The sequence below is a fragment of the Pseudopodoces humilis genome, chromosome 18, assembly GCF_049639895.1.
Source record: "Pseudopodoces humilis isolate 2021_Gansu_Grassland_sample_001 chromosome 18, ASM4963989v1, whole genome shotgun sequence".
In the NCBI taxonomy this organism is placed as follows: domain Eukaryota; kingdom Metazoa; phylum Chordata; class Aves; order Passeriformes; family Paridae; genus Pseudopodoces; species Pseudopodoces humilis.
Window position 1 is genome coordinate 1,770,986 of NC_142217.1, and position 23,165 is coordinate 1,794,150.

A 23,165-nucleotide genomic window follows, 5' to 3' on the forward strand; every position below is an offset into this window, starting at 1 on the left:
ACACTTTGGTTCTTCCCAGAAAAAAAATGAGTGGAAAACGCTGTAGTAAGAAATTGCATTAAGAAATGGCTATCTCAGCTCAAACTCCTCACTTCAGGAGAAGCACTCCTGCAGCCTCGAGCAGCACAATTTCCTCTCTTTCTCCTGCTGTCAAAAACATTCTGCTTTTGAAGAGAAAGCAAAATGTGGTGGAACTGAATCAGGTCCACCTGAGGGCATTTGAAAAGTGCTCTCCTGGAGGCTCTCCAGGGCTGTGTGAACTGTCTTGAGTGAGTCCTTCAATCTGAGGCTGTTTGCAGATGTTTTTTTGCCAAGCAGGGCCTCACCTGAGCGTCAGTACAGCTCGTGGAACAGAGCTTTCTAAGTGAAGCCCAAAGATTTGTCCTAGCTTTTAGCCCCAGCTAAATAAGGCTGGGCAGCTGCTTTGGAATTTGCTTTTCTTTGAGCCACATCTGTCTTTTTAATTAAACTAAATCTGGTTTAATTAAACCAGATGCGAGGCAAAATTTGAATCTTTGTTGTGTTGTCAAATACGTTGTGGGATATCTCAGTTCAAGGCTGCTCTGTGCTTTCACATCCCTAGATTTTGCCTTTGTCTGTTTTAACAGAGGGATGGTCGGGCTTTTTGTGTGAACAGTCAATCAGACTTGCACTGCTGGAGCTTCAGTTTTACTCCCTTGGTTTTGGCTTTAATCCAGGCCACCAATCTCATCACTAAGAAGGAATTACTGACTACAGATCCTGACACAGATGACAAACAGCTGATGTATGAGAGAACAGCTGGTCCCAGAAATGGCCACGTGGAGAACAAGCTGAAGCTGGGCACAGCTGTGACCACCTTTACACAGGGTATGGAGCTGGGCTGTGTCCTGCTGCTTTTTTCCATCACTTGATTCAGTTTGTTAAAATAAGGGAAAAATAGGTGTGAGGGGAGAAGACAAGGGGCAGATCTCCAAAGTGTGTTGACAATAAGCATTGAACTTGGCTGTCAGTTGCAGAAATCCTGTCATTTCTTGGAGACACCAACCTGTGTCCTGCAGCTTGTCCCAGGTTCTCCAGGCTTGTTAGAGCTGGAGCTGTGACTTGGGGCAGTGAAGAGGTGTAATAGATCTTGCAGGTGTTCATCACAGTCTGGCAGAGGTGTAGCTAGCTGTGCAGAGCCAGCAAAATGTGGGGAGAGTTCACTCTTGCGGGGCTGAGGGAAGGGGAGGTGAAGGGGTAACTGCTCCCTGTGATCCTCGCTCCATGTGGCCGTGCAGACCCACACTGCTCATCTCCAAAGCTGCCTTGGGATTTCTGTTCCAACTCCTTTGACGTTCCCTCCCGGCAGAGGATGTGAACCAGGGCCTCATTCGGTACATGGCGCACAAGGAGAAGGTCCAGGAGACCACAGACAGCTTTCGGTTCCTAGTGAAGGACAGCAAACTCAACGTGGTCAGCGGCAACGTCTTCCATGTCCAGTGGTCCCTTCTCAGCTTTACTCACGGCAGGTAAGTGGCACGAGGGGCACTTGGCTGGGGGCTGGGCTCTTAGCTGAGCTCCCTGCAGCGTGGGAAGGCAATTCTGTCAGTGAGGAGAGGGGCCTAAAGCGTGGAGCAGCTGCCCCGTGCCCAAGTCCCCGGTTGTTATTGTTCCTCAGATCTCCCAGGCAGGCCGCGCTCACCCCCACACACCCACACGGGGTTTGCTCCCCAGCCCGTTACCTGTGTGTGGTCGATCCCTTTCCAGCTACGAGGTCAGGGAGAGCGCCGGCTCAGTCAGCGTCGCCGTGAGGCGGGTGGGGAACCTCAACCAGTACAGCATTGTCCTGTGCCGCACCGAGCAGGGAACGGCCACCGCTGGAGCCGCATCACGGCCTGGGGAGCAGGACTACGTGGAGTATGTGGGGCAGGTGGGTGGGCCCGACCACACCTGCCACAGAGCCTGGAGGAAAGAACAGACAAAAAGTGCTAAAACCACCGAGGAGGGTGTGTTTTATTCCTAAAGTCACGCGGGTTATTTGCTGTCAGAAGAGGGAACACCTCAGAGCAGGGTGAGACGGGAAGGACGGGAAGCTCCAGAGCCCGGTCCAAGGACAGCAGCCAGATTTCTGCCTTCCAGGTGCAGTTTGAGGAGCGGGAGGACAACAAGGCCTGCACTGTCACCATCAACGACGTGTTCGAGGGCACGGAGAGCTTTTCTGTGGAGCTCAGCATGCCGGCCTACGCCCTGCTGGGGAACGTCACCCGGGCCACCATCACCATCGTGGACCCCGAGGACGAGCCCACGCTGCAGTTCGACAGGAGCGCCTTCCACGTCAGCGAGAGCGCCGGCTTGCTCTCGGCTCCCGTGCAAAGGAAAGCTGGGTCGGGCTGGGCAGGATGTCCTGAGCCCCATGTGAGGGACATGTGGCAGAGGGGGAACCCTTGTGACAGAGAGCGAGCCCTTGGGCTGTGCCTGCTTGTGGTTTTGGGGTCTTCTCCAATGTTATGTGACACAACTGTGAAATCTCAAGCTACACACAGTGTGTTTGTTCTTTAAGCCTTTCCTGTCTCTGCTGTTAAAGCTTCTTGGGTTTGGATTTGTTTCAACTGCCAGCAGGAGCAAACCCTTGTATTTGTTTGCTGCTTCTCTGTGATCTAGACAGTGTTTTATGTGGACCCTGTCACTGGGCTGTGTGTTAATAGGCAAGTGCCACCGGCTTCCTGAGTGTGGATTTAGGAGCATGCCTGGAAGTCATGTCTAAGCCAGCTGCCATGCAAGTTCAGGAGCAGAGACGGTGTTCTTTTTCATTCCTCACCCTCTTTTCCGAATGCTGCTTTATTATTTAAGTGACCTGTGCGTCCAGCAAACAGATTAAAAGTATTTCCACAGAATTATGGAGTTTCCCTGTTGCTTCCTAGGGGATGCCAGCAGCACCGTGTCTGCATCTACTACACCGTCCCCCAATTGGCCAAGGGCAGCAGCCTTCACATGCTGGAATCTGGCTCCGACTTCAAGTCCCGGGGGCTGTCGGATGAGAGCCGACTCATTTTGGGGCCGGGTGTCACCCTGGTGACCTGTGATGTCACTCTGATCGACAACAGCGAATATGAAGAGGAAGAGGAGTTTGAGATGGTGCTGGCCGATGCCTCGGACAACGCCCGCGTCGGCAGCTGGGCTTCAGCCAACGTGGTCATCGCCAGTCCCAACAACACCTCCACGGTGTTCCTGGGGAATGCCACCTTTACTGTCAGCGAGGCTGCAGGTGAGGAGCGGGGGTCGTGTTGGGATGCTCACTGTAGAAGCTTTCACCACCAGGAGGTGCCAGAAGGAGCAATTTGGGGCACAGCAGAACTTCAGAGATGTGAGGATGGGCTCTGGTTCCCTGTGTGCCCAGGGGGAGCCTGGGGGCAGGAGCAGTGCTGCAGGGCAAGGCAGGGGTTTGTGGAATGTGGCTGCTCTCTCAGTTTGTGCTCTCTCAGTTTGTGCTCTCTCATGTGCACGTGCTGCTGCAGGACACATTGAGATCCCAGTGCTCCGGCAGGGACCCGACCTCTCCACGCCCACATCAGTGTGGTGTGTCACTCGGATGTCAGACCCACCCTCGGCCAGACCGGGAGTTGATTATGTCCCCAGCTCCAGAAAAATAGAGTTCAGGCCAGGCAAGACAGAAGAGGTGAGGAGCCACTTGGACTCACAAAGCTGGGTCTGCTTTGCCTGGTGACGCTTGTCTTGTGTTTCTGTGCATATCTACCATTTGTTTTGAAAATCCTCGCTGGGCCACTTGAGAACTGTTAATGAGTCTGCTAAGCACAGATTCCCATCCCATCAGCACTCCAGCCAGGAGAGATTTGGTCGTGCCACCTCTTCCAGGATAAAGATGGCTGCCCTGTTCTCTGAAATGATAAGCTGGATTCACGTAGAACGTTCTTTGCAATCTGGGGGCAGTGCAGGAGCTAAGGGGAAAACATGAAGGAACCACTTCTTCCATAGCCCCCGGAGTGCCTCAGGCTCACCTGTCCTCCAGAGAACGGTGTCGTAGAAGAAGGAGAACTCCATCTTGGTGTGGTGCTCTGGGGAAGCCCAGCCCCTCGGTGCCGTCACACAGATGTAGGACACATAGAGAGGGACGTGGACTGTCAGGAAGGACTGGGCAGAGTCCCTTACCTGGCAATAAATCCCCAAAAAGGGGGTTATGCACCTTCCAGTGAAGTCAGAGGTGACTCTGGACGTTCTTTACGTGCAGGTACCTCAGACAAACCTGCGTTGTAATCCAGGGGCAGTGCTAAGGCTCCCTGGGACCACGGGACAGAGGAACTCTGGGCACAATTTCACCTCAAAACCCCCCTGATTTCCAAGGCTGTGAATTAGAAATGAGCAATTCTGCTTGCTCAGGCCTCCCAGAGCTCTCCATTTATTATCTGCAGAGTGCAGCTACACTTTGCAGGCCCTGGACAATTCGGGGAGATGTTCCAGCCTGGCTGGGGCCAGGCTCCACATGCTCCACTGGGCAGTTTCTCCGGCCAGGCGGCTCCTCTGGGTTTGTGCAAACAATTGGAGCTATAAAAGGAAACTTCATGAGCAAGTTCCAGGCTGGCAGGAATTAAGAGAGATGATGCTGGTCCAAGCAATGTGGGCTGGGAATTTAATGGGAGAGCTTGGGGGAGATGGAGTGGGCTGCAGGTGGATAAGCAGCCAGGAGAGGACAGTGAGACACCCCAAATAGGGAAAGCCACTCGTTTCTAGAGGAACATTTTTGGCTTCTGGTCTCTTAATTAGGGAATGAGCTAAAATATCCCATGTTGTGGAGCATGGACTGAGCCGCCTCTGCTCTGTCCTCTGCTCATTTCTATTGGCCGAGAACACAGTCAAAATTATAAAAGAGAGCCCAGCTGAGAATGTTTTGTATTTCCAGTATGGCCCTACATTAAAAAAAACAGTATTTTCCTGGCACTCTGAAAATTTAGAGAATAAAATAAATGGAAAATGAATGAAATGGAAAATAAATGAAATAAATGCACACAGCACTGTTTTCTTCCAGGTGAGGGGGGGGAAAAGCCATGCTCCACCTGTGCAGGGCAGAGCAGCAGCTCCACACAAGGCAGAGCTGTGCCTGAGAACTGAGACAGATCTGGGATACCTGGAGAGCTCTGGATGGGCCTCTCACCTGGAAGTCAGTGGTGACAGAGCCCCCACAGACATCAATTAACTCGGTCATGTCGTAATAAGCGTCGAAGGTCCAGATGCAGCTCTTGAGGTTGCGGTGCTAGTACAGCTGGATGCTCTTGGGCTCCCTCACCGCGGGCTCCAGCTGGTAGGGGCGGTCGTAGCCCAGGCCCAGCACGAAGCTGTTCTGGGTCACCTCGTCCAGGAACCCTGCCTCTGTGGGAGAGAAGTCAGGACACTGATCCCTCCCCATTTGAAACAGCCCGAGGCCAAGATTGGAGGCCTTGCTTCACTCTTGATTCAACAGGAGCTCCTCTCCCTTCATTATCCTGGAGGTCAGACTGGACATACTCAGGTCTTCACAGGGGAAAATCTTACAGGAATGGAATCCTAAAAAATCAAACCTAGGGACCTGCTGATTCAAGGCTGAAGTGAACCTTTAAGAAATGAGGAACAGGTTGAGTATGGAACTATCAGAGTGCAGCACAACTCGCTGCCTGTTGGGGAGGGTGAAACAGGGAAACCTTATGAATGTGATTGTTTGGCAAAAGATTCTGAAAAAAGAAGGCTAGAATCGAAGTAGAAATGAAAGTCTGCTTTGAGTCATAAGATACAGAGTACTGGTAACTATATGACCAAAGAACAATAGCCAAGCCAGCTAAAGGAGAATCCCTGCTGATAAAACAATGCCCTTCTGCTGACAGAAAGCCCAAAGGCCAAGAAGCAGGGAAAGAACTTGTAAAGCTTGTAGAGCCTCAAATGCAACACTGTATGTAGAATCTTTAGTGGGTATATGTCATAGTGATTGGTTACTGGGAATTAGAATATTCACTATAGAAAAAGATATATTGGATTGTAACAAGAACTTTGCTCTTAGCTTTTCTCTCTTAAACCTCTCTCTCTTAACCTCTCTCTTAGCTTTTCTCTCTTACCTCTTAACCTCTCTTGTACCTCTTGGCTCTTCTCTCTTACCCCTTTACTCCTCTCTCAGCTCCCCTCTCCCCCTCTCTTACCTCTTCCACTCTTTCCCTCTCTTACTCTTACCCTCTTGGTTTTTCCCCTCTTACCCCTCTCTTGTCCACCCCCTCTCTCCTAAGCCTCCCTGGTTTCCCCCGCTCTCCCTCTGTTGCTCTTACTCCCTCCCTCCCCTTTTCCAACCTCTCCTCCCCTGCTCTCCCTGCTCTCTCCCCTCCCCTGGACCACGTGGACACCGAGGCTGGTGGTGGACACAGGTCTCCCCTCTCTCTACCCTTATAATAAATTGCTTATACCTGAACAGCTTGACCCTGGAGAAGTCTCTCACCGCGAGCGAGTGTTTTACACAGCAATATCTAAGCAATGATTTCTAAACATTTATCCAAGCTTAAACAGCTTATTCCTAATTATCACCACCTTTATAACCAGCAACTCACCTGCCCCTGCAATACACAGGCACAGGGAGGACGCTGCAGTTATTTACACAACAGAACAAGTAACATACCAAATGAAACACCCAGCGCTATACCTCACTTTTGGAAACAAAACCTGGGCAAACACTTTAGTGTGCAAAACACCTGTAAGAATAAAACCTGTTTTAAATATCTTAGGCATCGAGCCACAGACACGCCTATGAAATTCAGTGCAGCAGTGACAAAAAAAAGGAATTATTTCCTTAACCTGTGAATAATCACCTCTAAGATTCTGTGATGCAGTTGCCACTGCACACAGCCACAAGCGGCCTTTTTATTAACAGGCAAAAGAACAAAGGCAATCCCAATTCTTCCCTTCTTGTCTGCAAAGAAACAGAGAAGGGAGAGATGCTTCTCAGAGGAGCATGGTAAAAAGACACATGGTGTAGAATATGGAACAGCTGATGGTTCAGCATCTCTTCCACTGCAAGATCTAGGGGATATCTGATGATACCTTGGAGGTAGGAGTCACAAAAGCTGGCGGAGAGGGAATAGAAAGGAGCTCAAGGCTATGTGCTCTTAGGTTTCAGCACTGTGACCTTTACCTTAACTTACAGTTAAGTGTTTCTGACAGTGTAAATCCCTTTTGTTTTGATTTTAACAGAGTACAAGAATTCAGTGATGAAGTAACAGTGCCATACAGCCTTTAATTTCCCCTGGTCTTCTCACCCAGCAATGAGGTCTCACAACAACAATACAACAATAAATAGTTATCGAAGGTAACTCACTGTGCTGAAGAGTTCTTCAGAAGGATGGGAGCCACATTTGAGGCAGATCCTTGGACAGACAAGCCAGAGGCGTTTAGGCCTCGTGTTTCCTCATTACCCCAGAACCAGCCCCTAAAGGGGAACACAAAGTTCACAGACTTGTATTTGAAATTAACGCCACATAAAGAACAAAACATCCTAAAAAAGCTACATATCATACAAATAAACCAGCTACCTTCTTTATGCCGCTTTTCTGTGGAGCCACAACTTTACAGAAGTAGATCTTGTTCTATCAATACAATGTTTTATTATTGATGGGCTTGTTAAAATCAGAGTGAACTCCAAGCACCCAGATATTCACAGCAGGCAAACATCTCTCTGAATACAACTGAAAAGGCCAGAAAGGCTGCTCCATGTTACCTGTGATACCCACGTTTGTCTCTGGAGGACATCAGATGATCAATGCACGGCCTTGAATCTATTTTTTTCCCCCTGTGTTCCTCCTTTCCATCCTTCTGCGTGGCCTTGTAGCAGATAAATCTGTTCAATAAAGGGCCCACCTGACTCTGAGCAGAAGGCAAAGCAGAGGATTTGTCAGCATGAAAACCCACACTGCAAAGATGAATGAGCATCAGTGGCAGTTGAAAATCTGCTAGAAATGCTAATATCACACTACCCTCTCTTCCCTGTTTTCCATATAAAAAAGGAAAGGAAGTTGTGTGTGAGCCAGAAAAGCTAAAAGGGTCGGGCAATGTGCTCACCTGCCATCCCACACAGCTCGGCGTGACTTAATGCACCAAACACAAGGGAATCGTTGCCAGCTGGGCAATAGACACCACGAAGCACGCAGGTTTTCAGTGCTGTCAGCAGCTGCAAAGGGAGGATTGCCTCCGAGAAACATACCAAAACAATGAAAATAAAAAAAAAAAAAATTAACATCTATTTTCACCACACGTTTAAATTTATATACTATATTCATTTATATATAACACACAATATATAAAGTATTAAAATATATTATATTAACATGTATACATATATTATTATATATTAAATATATTATATACATAATATGTTAATTATATATATTTACTATATATAAAATAAATATATAAAATATATATATAAAATATATATTAAATATAAATATGTTTGTATATATTGACATTACTTATATTTCTTTTCTGGTTGCACATATGTCTCTATCTTTATATATTTAATATACATTTGTATGTTTTTATTTTTGTAGTATTTATTTAAAAGCCCCACCGCTAACCTAATAAAAACCAAACAGTCCCTTCATCTTAAACGGTATTTAAAAATATTTTAATATATATTTTTTATCATATTTATATACCTTGTTGATATACATAACACATAACATATACTAAAATATATCATGTTACCATCTGTATGTATATAAATAATATTATATATTATAAATTAATATATATGTATATATTTCTATTACTTATTTTTACTTATTTTTACGCTTACATATATATATATTTCTCTATATCTTTATATATTCATTCTTTAAATATTTTATTTATTTTTCTTTTTCTTATTTATTTAAAAACCCTGCCTCTAACTAAATAAAAACCAAGCAGCCCCTTTATCTTCAATATTTGTTAATATCTATTTTGATCATCTTTATACTTACAGGTATATACTAGGTCGATAAACTCCCCCTGCCCGCCCGCCCCTCTCACCATTCCGGCACACAGAGCAGCCGCCTCCTCGGGCCGCTTTGGTCCCTTCGCCGGGGAGCGACCGTTCGGGCCTGATGCCATTTGGTTTTTCGCCATTTCCTCGGGCCGGGGGGGAGAGAGCCGAGCGAGAGGAGCGGCAGCAAGCTACGGGTCGGCGCGAGTGCAATACCCCAGGAATGCGGCCGCGGCAAGGACCCCGGCATGGAAAGGCGTCTTCACCACTGCCTGTCGGCGCCCGGCCGGCTCGCGCCCGGTCCCAGAGCCGCTGAGCGCACAGCCCGTGTCCGCGCGGCTGGAAAAGCCGCGGAAAATTGCACCGGAGTGGCGTTGGCATCGGGGTGTTTGTCAGGCAGTCGAGCGAGACACCCTTCGCCCTGGGTCCTTGCATTTTCCCGCCTTTTTGGCCGCCATCCTTAGAAGGTCAAGCCAGCCGACTCGGCAGCCATCTTGTACGTGGCGTCGCGTGACTTCCGCCCTTCCTCGCCGCCATCTTTGTTGTGGCTGAAGCCGCTTCCGGCCAAGCGCCCATCTTTGTTGTGGCACTATTGAGGCCCCCGCTGCTGTCAGCGCGTCTGTCTAACTTACTTGGCTGAACGAAAAACCTGACGATGCCGACCGACTCCGAGCACTCCGCTTGATTTTCCGCCGCCTTTCCCGGGGCGAGGACGATGGCGGCGGGGCTCAGCGGCTCCATAGCTGGGCGGTGGCCGCGCCTGCAGCGGCAGGCATTGGAGTCAATGCCTCTGCCGGGGTCCTGCCTGGCCGGCTCCTGCGGGGGGGGTGGGGTGTCTCGGCTTGGCTCGGCTCAGCTCAGCCCCGCCCGGCTCGGAGCACAGCTGCAGTACCACTCTGTGCCCACAAGGCGGCAGCACTGCCGCAGAGCTCAGCCCGGGGCTGGGCAGGGCACGCCCCTGCACGTGCAGAGAAGCGAGGCAAGAAACAACGTGTGCAACCCCCTTCCAAAAACTCTTCTACAAGGAATGCCCCAAAAAACCCCCCATCGAAACTTAGCAAGCCCTGCCTCTAACCAAATAAAAAACAAAACACCCCTTCATTTAAATGTATTTAATATTTATTTCTATCATATTGATCTATATTTATACACATAGATATAATGCATAATCAATATTAAAATATATTAACGTCTCTCCGTATATTTTTCATACTGATTATTAATTTACTTGCTTGTCTTGATTTAGATAACTCATATTTATTTCTTTTTTATGGCTATATACATCTATCTATCTATCTATCTATCTATGCATATAGTTTTCATACTGAATATTAATCTACTTGTCTAGATTTGGATTACTTGTATTTATTTCTTTTTTACGGCTCGCTCTCTCTATATATATCACCCTATATACATTTCTTTATTATAGATGTGTATATTTTCATTTCTATATTATTCATTTAAATGCCATGCCTTTAACCAAATAAAAAGCAAAGTCCCTTGTTTTAAATATTTTTAATATCTATTTCTATAATATTGATCTTCTATATTTATACACAGAGATATAATGCATAACAGATGTTAAAATATATTACCTGTATATTTTTCATGTTGAATATTAATCTACTTGTCTAGATTTGGATTACTTGTGTTTATTTCTTTTTTATGTCTAAATATATATATATATCCCTATATTTATTTCTTTATTATAGATTTCTATATTTTCATTTCTATATTAATAATTTAAATGCCCTGCCTCTAAGTCTCTAACCAAATAAAAAACAAAAAGTCTCTTGATTTAAATATTTTTAATATCTATTTCTATCATATTGATCTTCTATATTTATACACATAGATATGTTGCATAATAGGTATTAAAATTTATTATATTAGCATCTATCCATAACGTTTTCATACTGAATATTAATCTACTTGTCTAGATTTTGATTACTTGTATTTATTTCTTTTTTATCTCTCTCTCTCTATATATATATCTACCTAGCTCTCCTGTATTTATTTTTACATGTATATATTTATATATTTCTCTTTCTAATGTTCTGCTTTTTGAAATTTGCGTTTCTTTCTCTTTGAAACTCTACCAATTCATTCAGCTAACACGTCAGAATGACAAAAATATAAAGCCCTAGTGAACCCCAAGTGCAGAACGCACTCGTCTCTATGGAACATAGGCACAGAAATTTCTCTCGGTGCATTTTAATACCTCAGGGATGCACAGATGTGTTTTATACACTCACATTTTACAGGGAAGTAAGAGGTGGAAAAACAAAACCCACTTTCTTAACCCTAAGCCATTCCTGACATAGCAAAACCCTAACGACGGTGTGCACAGAGAGGGTGTTTCTTTCCAAATGAATTTAGAGAGACCAATTCCTGTTCCTTTCCAATACCTACTGTAAAAACCAGAACAACTCCACAGGTTTTTGGATTCTGCATCCAGCCCTCCCAGGCAATTTCCTGGCAGCTCGGGGTCCCCTCTGGGGAAGGGTACCCAGCACGAGCCCTCCCCATTCCCCGCTCACCTTGCTCCTCCAGCGCAGCGTGTGCCTCCCTCTCGCGTGGACCTCGGCGTGCCCCAAGGGACATGGGAGCCTCCCAGTCTCTACCCCGTCCCTCTCAGCCTTTGCTCCTCACCCCCAAAGAAGGCACAGAACAACTCCAACTGCCCAGGACAGCAGCACCTTGCTTTATTGGAAGCCCTTCTAGGTCTAGACCCCCTCCCAAAAAGAAGCTCTGCTGCAACAAGAAAAGGGGGGCAGGTCCCAGAAATCGCTCCCCGAATCTTGCCCCCGGACTTGGACCTTCGACCTGTGGCCGTTGACCCCGTGGCCCTTGACCTTTGACCACGTGACCTTTGACCCAGTGAGCTTTGACCCTGTGACCTTTGATCCTGTGATCTTTGACCCTGTGACCTTTGACCCGTGACCTTTGACCTTTGCCCCCGTAACCATTTGATGCTGCGCTCTACGCTTTCCCAAGCTTCGGGCTAGCTCTGAACAACTTGGCTAATGGCAGCGCCAAGAGTGGGGAACGACACGGGAATGACAGTCTACGTGCCGAACCTCCAGAGCTCCCTGTGCTCGGGCTCTGTAGATCCCAGGCGTCGTGGGTTTCAGTAAAGGGATGGAGGAGGCTCAGAGTCTCTTTGTCTTCCCAGGAACAGGCTTTATTGAAGGATAAAGGGAGCAATGACAGGGGAAAGGGCTGGGATAGTGAGAAAGGAGAGCAACTGAGCACTGAACATCTCCGTGCTTCCAAATTAAAAGAGGGGAGGGTACAAACCGAAAACCAATCAGAACATAACCTGGGAGGAGACGAAGGAGGGGTTTACAATACTTGGGACCAATGGGAGGAAACCATGGGTGGGACGGTGGCCACAATGCCAATGGGGCCTCGAGTAGGGGATGAAGGGCATGGAAAATGCTGGAACAAAGGCCAGGATTAACAATGACGGACAAGGGCTAGGGGCAGGCTGAGGGTGATAGGCAGGGAAGGTTCAGGAACAATGGGAGGGGTTTTACTAAATTGACAACTGGGGCAAGACCATTACCTGACAGTAACAGGGGGATAACAGGAACATATCATCAAATCAAACAGAATTAACAAACAATGCAACAACCATTGACCCCGTGACCTTTGACCTTTGACCCCGTGACTGTTGACAATTAGACCTTGTGACATCTGACCTTTGATCCAGTGACATTTGACTCCATGACCTTTGGCCTCTCACTCTGTGACCTTTGATTTTTGAACTCGTGACCTTTGACCTCTGAACCAGTGACATTTGGCTCAGTGATTTTTTGACCTCGTGACCTTTGACCCAGTGACCTTTGACCTCATGACATTTGACCTTTCACCCCGTGACATTTGACCTTTCACCCCATGACCTTTGATGTTTGTCCCCATGACCTTTGACCCCGTGACCTTTGATCTCTGAGCCCATGACCTTTGCCCCTGTGACCTTTGACACCGTGACCTTTGACCTCGTGACCTCTGGCCTTTGCCTCCGTGACCTTTGACCTTGTGATTGTCGACCTTCCACTATGTGACCTTTGGTCCCGTGACCTTTGACCTTTGACCCCGTTACCTTTGGCAGCGTGACCATGTGACCTTTTACCCCGTGATCTTTGACCTTTGACCCCCTTACATTTTACACAGTGACCATGTGACCTTTGACCCCGTGAACTTTGACCTCTGACCTTTGTCCTTTGACCTTTGACCCTGTGACCTTTGACCTTTGACCCCGTGACCATCTACCTTTGAATCCCGTGACCGTTGACCCTTTGACCTTTGACCCCGTCACCTTTGACCACGTGACGTTTGACCTTTGTCCCCATGACTGTTGACATTTGACCTTGTGACATCTGACCTTTGACCCAGTGACATTTGACTCCGTGACCTTTGGCCTGTCACTCCAAGACCTTTGACCTTTGAACCCGTGACCTATGACCTCCGAACCAGTCACCTTTGACCTTTGAACCCGTCACCTTTGACCTCTGAACTTGTGATTGTCGACCTTTCACGACGTGACCTTTGACCTTTTAAATCATTACCTTTGACCATTCACCCCGTGACCTTTGACCTTTGACCTTTGACCCGTGACCTTTGATTCCGTGACCTTTGACCCCATGACCTTTGACTCCATGACGTTTGACCTTTGATCCTATGACCTTTGACCTGGTGATGTTTGACCCTTTGACATTTAACCCCATGACCTCTGACCCAGTGATGCCATGACTCTAACCCCGTTATCTCTGACCGCTGACCGCGTGACCTTTGACCTCTGACCTTTAACCTCGTGACCTCTGACCAATGACTTTTGACCCCGTGACCTTTGACCCTGTGACTTTCGACCTTTAACCCCCGTGATCGTTGACCTCCATGATCTTTAGCCCCGTGACCTTTGACCCCTGTGACCTCTGATGCCGTGACCTTTGACCTTTGACCTTGTGACCTTGGACCTTCGACCCCCGTGAACTTTGACCTAGTGACATTTGACCCTCTAACCTTTGACCCCGTGACCTCTGACCTCTAACCTTTGATCCTGTGACCTTTGACTATTGACCTTGTGACCTTTGACCATTGACCCCCTGACCTCTGACCCTGTGATCTGTGACCTTTGCCCTGTGACCTTTGACCTCTGGCCTTTGCCCTTTGACTTTTGAGCCTGTGACCTTTGACCGTTGACCCAGTGACGTCTACATTTGACCCTTGTGAACTTTGACCTCTGTGACCTTTGACCCGGTGACATCTCACCTTTAACCCCTTGACCTTTGACCCCGTGACCTTTGACCTTTGAACACTTGACCTTTGATTCCGTGACCTTTGAACCTGTGACCTTTTGTTCCTGACCTTCGAACCCGTGACCTTTGACCTTGTGACCTTTCACCCCATGACCTTGACCTTTGACTGCATGACCTTTGGCCTTTGACCCCATGACCTTCCACCCTGTGACCTCTGTCCTTTGACCCCATGAGCTTCGACCCTGTGACCTTTGAACCTGTGATTGTTGACCTTTGACACCATGACATTTGACCTTTGACCTCGTGACCTTTGACCCGGTGACCCCGTGACTTTAACCCCGTGATCTTTGACCCCGTGACCTTTGACCTAGTGACCTTTGGCAGCTGTGTGACATCATCGGAGGTGGTTCTGAAGGGTGGAGGGGCGTGACAGACAGCTAGGGGGCGGCGACGGGGGCGGACCAACCTAACGGATAGCTGGGGACAGTGCTGAGGGGCGGAGCCCCTTGACGGACAGCTGGGGGGTGGTGTTTGGCGGGCCTCATGTGGTGACCGGGGGTGGTGCTTATCGCCGTGGTGGCGCGTTGGGAGTGGGGGTGGGGACTTGGGGGTCTCTGTTCAGGGGTGGGCTGCAGAATAGGGGGAAGTGTTAGGGGCTGGGGCTTGCGCTGCATGGGGAAGTGCTTGGGGATGGGAGGTGTATGGGAGGGGTGAGTGAGTTTCTGCCATTCTCTAATACCAGAGTAGCGATACCACCAATTTCATGTTTCTCTAGCACCATAGCCATGACAGACCCAGTTTTCCCCTCTCTCTAACATCAAAGCAGCTACTTAACCAATTTTTGAATTTCTGTGACACTGCATAATTTTAAACTCTAATTTAATCCCCATTGTGGCAACAGAGCTGTGATAGCTTCAGTGTTCTTCTCACTGCGACAACACAGCTGTAAAAATACCAATTTCTGCCTGTCTCTTTCAACACAGCAATGAGAAACCTAGTTTTTCACTCTCTGTGACATCACAACAGTGACAGCTCCAATTTCACTTTTCATTTTCTGCACAGCAGTTCTACCCACAGTTTTCGACTCTCTGTGAAGTCACAGCAAGGACAGACCCAATATATGCCTTTCTGGAACACCACAGCAGTGACAGAGCCAGTATTCCCCACTGTGACACCACAAGTGTTGCAGATTATATTGCTGCCTATTTGTAACACCACGACTGCGACAGCTCAAATTTCAACTTGTCTTTGACTCCACAGCGATGACAGACCAAATTTCAGCTGTGGTGACAAACGGAATTTACGCCCCATGGTGTAAACTCAGCAGTGATAACCACAGTGCTCCCCTTCCTAAACACCACCGCTGTAACAATCCCAATTTAAGTCTCTCTGTGATACTACATAAGTGACAGACACAGTATTCCTCACTTTTTGAAGTCACATATGTGACAGGCCCTGTTTCCGCCTTTCTGTGGCAATACAGCACGGACAACCTCACATTACTCCACTCTGTGACGCCACAACTGGGACAGGCAGAGGACAGGCATGCACACCTTGGCAAACGCAGGCGTACCATGCACAACTATGCACCCCGAGGACCAACCCTACATACCCCGGCACCACCCAACAAACCTGGGAACACGAGGGTACTCACGGGGGCACGGCTGGTCACCACCGTATACACCAACTTGGACACCTGCACACCTATAACTAAGGGGTACGCTCGGGCACCTCCAGCCTCAGGGAGGTATATATGGACACACCTAAAACCAGCCAAAGTCATTGGAATTGACTTGGATACATACACATACACACAGTCACACCTTGCAATACCAGGGTGCACTGGGTACTGGCGGAAAACGTCCCGTCACCCAGGAGCACACATGGCTGCAACTTGGAACACCGAAAGACACCGGAAAACACTCGGGCAAAAACAGACACATTGGAAGTCACACAGAAACATCCGGAAACACCTTCGAATGCCCAAGAACACCTTGAGCATATGAGAACGTCAAGCGCACTCTGTCAAACCCAGGCGTACCCGTACACAACTATGCACCCCGGGGACCACCTGTACACACCGTGGCACGTCCCAAAACACCTGAGAACAAAAAAGTACAGCGGGCTTCATTTGGGCACTGCTGGGCTCCCCCGTGTACACCAAGTTGAACAACAGAACACCCGTAACCTCTGTTGTACGCTCGGACACCTCCAGCCACACGTAGCTATATACGGACACACCGAAAAACACCCAAACACATTGGAATTCACCGGAATACATCCACATGCACACAGTCACACCTTGCAACACCAGCGCACACTGCGTTCTTGCGGAAAACGTCCGGGAAGGTGCTATGCCACATCGCCGCTCTTCGGAATCCCAAAAGACACCGGAGAATACCCGGACACATACTGAAACACTGCAACACACCCAGAAACATCGGGAAACAACTTCTAACACCAGCGCACACAATGCCAGAAGTGATGCAAGCCCACCCTGTTTAAACACATGCACATAAGTCACACCTTAAAGCAGCAGCGCACACTGGGTTGTTGCGGAAAACATCGGGAACGCACTATCCCACATCTTTGGAATGCTGGAAGACCGTGGAGAGGACCTGGACACATGAAGAAACTCTGCAACACACGCAGAAACATCTGGAAATACTTTCGCCAAAGCACATATCACAATAATAGAAGTGATGCAATCTCACTCTTTCAAACCCAGAAGTACGGGTGATAAAACTACGCAACCCAGGGACCACGCCTTTATAACACAGCAGGACCAGATACTAGTTAAAACACGAGGTTACAGCATATATATAAATTTATAGCTATGTGTTGCCAGAAGTGTCCGAGCGTACAACGGAGGTTATGGGTGTTCTGCTGTGCAACTTGGTGTAAACGGAAGATTGTGCACAGTGTCCGAGTGAGTCCCGCTGTACCCTCGTGTTTTCAAGTGTGTTTGGACGAGCTGGATTAATTACGCCTGGTCCCCGGGGTGCGTAGCTGTGCATGGGTACGCCTGGGTTAGACATGGTGGGCTTGCATCACTTCTGGCATTGTGAAGTGTGCTGGGGTGTTAGAAGGTGTTTCCCGATGTTTCTGGGTGTGTTGCAGTGTTTCCGTATGTGTCCGGGTATTCTCCGCTGTCTTCCTGCACTGCAGATGCCCCAGAGTGTCAGGTGCAGACAGTGAGTTGTCTAGGGAAGGAGCAACAAATTCTTTGTGCCCCTGCCCTCACTCTTAGAGTGGCAACAGCACAAATTGAACTGTGAGGATGATCAGGGCTCAGAGCAGCCCCAGGTGTGAGCAGTGAGGTTGATGAGGGCTCAGAGCAGCCCCAGGTGTGAGCAATGAGGTTGATGAGGGGACATAGCAGCCCCAGGTGTGAACACTGAGGATGAGGAGGGGGTGGGTCCTGCCCAGGGGTATTTTAGGGGGAAGGTTTCCCTCAGTTCACTTAGGCACAGAGCAGTTGGAGGAGAGAGACCATGTGGCAGAGACTTTTCCATGTAAAGGGGCCGTGTGCGTGGCCTTCAGGAATGGGCCGAGGGCTTGCCATGAGTTGGGGTTGTCGGGAGGAGGAGCGAGGGTCCCTTTGAGTTTCAGCCATGCCAAATCACTTTGTCTTCTCTTAACTCAGGCGCGCCCTGCGACAATGGCATCTGGCTCCTGGTGTGGCCGAAGCGCATGGCCTCAGGACGTGGCCGTTCGCAGGAGACTGTGAGTAGCGGAATTGTCGGGTTTTTGGCCGATGCCGTGCAAAGATCAGCCGCTGATTTTTCTGTTTTCTTTTTTTGCAGCTGACCAAGAGACGACAGCCTGGCGATGGCAGGAACTTCCCTGATGGCGAGGCGGCCTTCCTTGGCGCTCCATGTGGATCCTCCCTGCCGGGCATCCGAGAGCTAAGTCAAAGGCGACGAATTGCAGAGGGGATGAAAGCTTGACCCGGGATTTTTTGGAGTCAGCTTTGGGGACGGGGAGGTCCAGGCTGTGGCCCCTTAGGCCACACGGTGGGAGAGCCTCACTTTTGTTCCCAGTGCTGAGGTGTGCAGGACAGAGCAGCCCCGGGCCGTGTCGTGCCACTTGTCCGTCGTGCCTTCTGTGTCTTTAGTGCCTCTCGTGTTGTACGTGCCTTGCCTTCTCTCTTCTGGGGGCTTCCCAGAAAGCCTGGCGCCATTCTTAGCATCCCTGATCTCTGGGTTTCTCGGCTCAGCGGCTCTCAGAGGCCTTGGAATCACATCTCTGTTTCAAAGCATCCGATCGGATGTCTTTTAGAGGTCTTGTTCCGAGCTGTGTCGACAGCCGTGCGCCGCCAGGATGCATTGTTGCGGCTTAGGACTTGAAGAAACGCAAAAATAGGTAGGGGACTGTGGCCCTAAGATTCTTGGGCATCCGTCTTGGCAGTTCCTGGAGCTTGTCATTCCGTCAGCATCTTCTTCCTCCCGGGTTCTGTGAGCTTCATCAGCTCGCCTTCATTCTCACCCGGCTGATCTCCTTCCGCGTTCTCTCGGTCCTTGCGGCAGTTCTTGTGGCCCAGAGCTGTGTTGCCCCGTTGTGTCCCCTCGTCTATTGTCTTGTGTGTCACGGGTGTCTGGGTGTAGTTGTCTCAGAGCTGCTCTGCCCCGCTGCCCAGCCTGGCTTGTAGGTGTAAAAGGCCAAGTGCCAGGCGCCTGACATTTGAAATTTGTGATGTAGGGCGTAGTTGGAGTCTAGAGGGTATTCCTAGATGGACACAAGATGTCTGGAGCTGTGAAGTTACCCTGCAGCACTTTGACTTTTGTCTGAGCTTTCTAAGAATTTAATTATTTGCTGCTCAATGTGGGGTTCAAAAGAGTAAGCAAAACCTATACTGATTACATTCCCTCGGTACTTACTGTGTGCTGGGATAAAGGACTTCGTAATGGTGTTAATTAAGTTCATGTCTCAGGGTGGAGGCCTTCATGTAATTCTAGTCTCTGAGCTTTTTTTTGGTTTTAATGCCTTTCTTGTTTCTAAGTTTATTTTCTTACCCAAAAATAACTCCAATATTTTCCCTACTATGTAACTTTCACCGTAAAAGGGCACAGATTAAAATAGCTGTAACGCTAAGCTCAGTAATAATGATTCATAAAAACTTTTTAAAAGTACTGAAGTTTGTATCTAGTAGCTTTAGTTTTTAGTTTCGTCCTCCCCTACATCTCAATCCCAGTAACATGTTTTAAAAGTGTATTAGTAATTATACCCAGTTTATTAAAAGAGCAGCAAAAAACCCCACTACACTCTTTTTACTAATAATTCATTCCACATCATAGAAGTAAAACAAAACACAAAAAACTATATAAAACTTAACACAGCCCATCTACTTAAAAAAAACTTCAACAACTTACTAAACTCAAAACCATTCAATGAGCCTTAAACATTACTAAAAAAATCTAACCAAATCTCTGCCTTCCACTTCATAAATAATAATCAATGCTGTATTAAAATAACTAAAGACCTTATTAACAATAAAAAAGTTTAAATGACTAAAAATTAAGAAATCACTACAAAAACAAACTACCTGTAAAAATCCATCATATAAATATTCATATCCCCAAAAATTCAACTAATAAAAACCACCAAAGCAATAAACAGGTACATTCAACTACAAAAAAAAGATCAAAAATAAACTGCAATTAACCATACAAACCAAATTGTTCCTAACTCAATAATCTCATAATACCTCACACCATCAAAATAAAAATACCATCTCCAAATAAACACAAAACCAAAAAATAAACTTAGCAAAAAACAGTATTTCTCACATTATTGATAAGTTTAAAACATATACTTCAATCAAACAATTAAACCCCCTATAACAATAATCCAAATAGAAATATAAAAAACCTAACAAATTAACTACTTTACTGTACCCCAAACACACCAAAATAAACACTACATACGCACAATAATATAAAAAATCATTAAATAAATAAAAACCTACCCTATACCTCACACTGCTACTCAAAACATCATCCTAAACCTTAAAAAACAAGTCCTTTAAATACATAATACCCCTAAAAAATTAAAGCAAACCATAACACTCATTTCAAAAACAACCTTATCAACACCTAAACTAAAAAACATAATATTCAGTAAATACATCATATCTCTTACCATGCACCAGTACAAATAAAAAAATACACTAAACTATTAAAAACCATCTTAAAAATATTAAATAAATCTTTCAAATATTAAATAACATCTAGCAAAAGCCACCTAATTCATTAACACCCAAAACTCCACCAATCAAACTATCCCTACCCAATCTAAACCCTGACATATCATTAACAAAACCAAAATCCCAAAAACAAATATAAAAATGTATTTTAAAAAAGCAATTAAAATCAATTCCACATTAAATAGAAAAAACTCCATAAAATTGTCTTTACTCCCAAACCAAATGACACATAATAAATAATACAAAAAAACCCCACAATATATACCTCAAAAAATATAAACCTCAAAAAATCTATTCATTAAATAAAAAATACATATAAACATCACTTTTTACTAAATATCACTACTCTTATCTGTATATATATATAATTAATTTCCAAAAGAAACAAAACACCCCACACAAGTTATTTTCAAAAACAACATTCATTCCCCCACATCCTTCTCCAAACGATATTATCTATAACAAAACAAAAGTCTCCCTTACTTTGAACTAATTTTTAACAAACTAAAACAAAAAAAAATTCTCCAAACTATATATATTTTTCCTTTGTCTTAAATCTATTCAAATGTACTCTAAACTAAAAAACCCAAACACCAAAAACTCACACATCCAGCCCTTGGGGTCTGGGCCTCAACATTTTGCAACACCAAAAAAACTAATATATAAGTAAACAAACAAAACTACACTTCACAACAAGAACTTTCTAAATTGACCATCTCTTCAAACAACAACAAATTTTATTATTTATTATTGTTCATTTGTTTATACTTATAAATACTTTACTCATTAAATAATGAGTAAATATATAGATGCTAATATCTTATAATTGAATATCTGTTCTGTATTATATGTATGTGTATAAATAAAGAAGTTCAATATGATAGAAATAGATATTAAAAATATTTAAATCAAGTGGATGTTTCTTTTTGATCTTTTTAGAAGCAGGGCTTTTGAATAAATAATATAAAAAAATATACAAATCTATAATAAAGACATAAATATAGGGAGATAGATAGATAGATATATATACAGCTTTAAAAAAGAAATAAATACAAGTAATCCAAATCTAGACAAGTAGATTAATATTCAGGATGAAAAATATAATGATAGATGCTAATATAATATATTTTAATATCTGTTATGCATTATATCTATGTGTCTAAATATAGAAGATCAATATGATAGAAATAGATATTAAAAATATTTAAATCAAGTGGCTTTTTGATTTTTAATTTGTTACAAGCAGGGCGTTTGAATAAATAATATAGAAATGAAAATATACACATCTATAATAAAGAAATAAATATAGGGACATATATATAAATAAAAACAAATAAATACAAGTACTCTAAAACTAGACAAGTACATTAATATTCAATATGAAAAATATATGGATAGACGTTAATATATTTTAATATCTATTATGCAATATATCTATGTGTATAAATCTATAAGATCAATACGATGGAAATAGATATTAAAAGTATTTAAATGAAGGGGTCTTTTTGCTTTTTATTTGGTTAGAGGCAGGACATTTAAATGAATAATATAGAAAGGAAAATATATACATCTATAATAAAGAAATGTATATAGGGTGATATACATAGAGACAGAGAGCCATAAAAAAGAAATCAATACAAGTAATCCAAATCTAGAACAAGTAGATTAATATTCAGGATGAAAACTATATGGATAGATGCTAATATAATATAATTTAATATCTGTTCTGTATTATATCTATGTGTATAAATAAAGAAGTTCAATATGATAGAAATAGATATTAAAAATATTTAAATCAAGTGGCTTTTTGTTTTTTATTTTATTACAAGCAGGGTGTTTGAAAAAATAATATAGAAAGGAAAATACACACATCTATAATAAGGAAGTGAATATAGGGAGATATATATATATATTTATATATATAGCCATAAAAAAATAAATAAATACAAGTAATTTAATATAGACAATATATCAATTGTTCAGGATGAAAACTATATAGATAGATGTTACTATAATAAATTTTAATATCGATTATGCAATATATCTATGTATATAAGTACAGAAGATCAGTATTACAGAAATAGATATTAAAAATATTTAAATAGAAGGACTGTTTTTTTTTTATTTGGTTAGAGGTAGGGCATTTAAATGAATAATATAGATAGGAAAATATATACATCTATAACAAAGAAATGTATATTGGGTGATATATAGAGACAGAGAGCCTTAAAAAAAGAAATAAAGTAATTCAAATCTAGTCAAGTAGATTAATATTCAGGATGAAAACTATATGGATAAGTGCTAATATAATATAATTTAATATCTGTTCTGTATTATATCTATGTGTATAAATAAAGAAGATCAAAATGATAGAAATAGGTATTAAAAATATTTAAATCACGTGGCTTTTGTTTTTTATTTTGTTACAAGCAGGGCTTTTGAATAAATAATATAGAAAGGAAAATACACACATCTATAATAAAGAAGTAAATATAGGGAGATATATATTTTTTTATATAGCCATAAAAAATAAATAAATAAATTTAATCTAGACAAATAGATTAATATTCCGTATGAAAACTATATGGATAGATGTTAATATAATAAATTTAATATCTATTATGCAATATATCTATGCGTATAAATATAGAAGATCGATATGATAGAAATAGATAATAAAAATATTTATTTTTATTAAATTTATTAAATTTATTTTTTTTTTAGTATTTATATTGTAATATTAAAAATATTT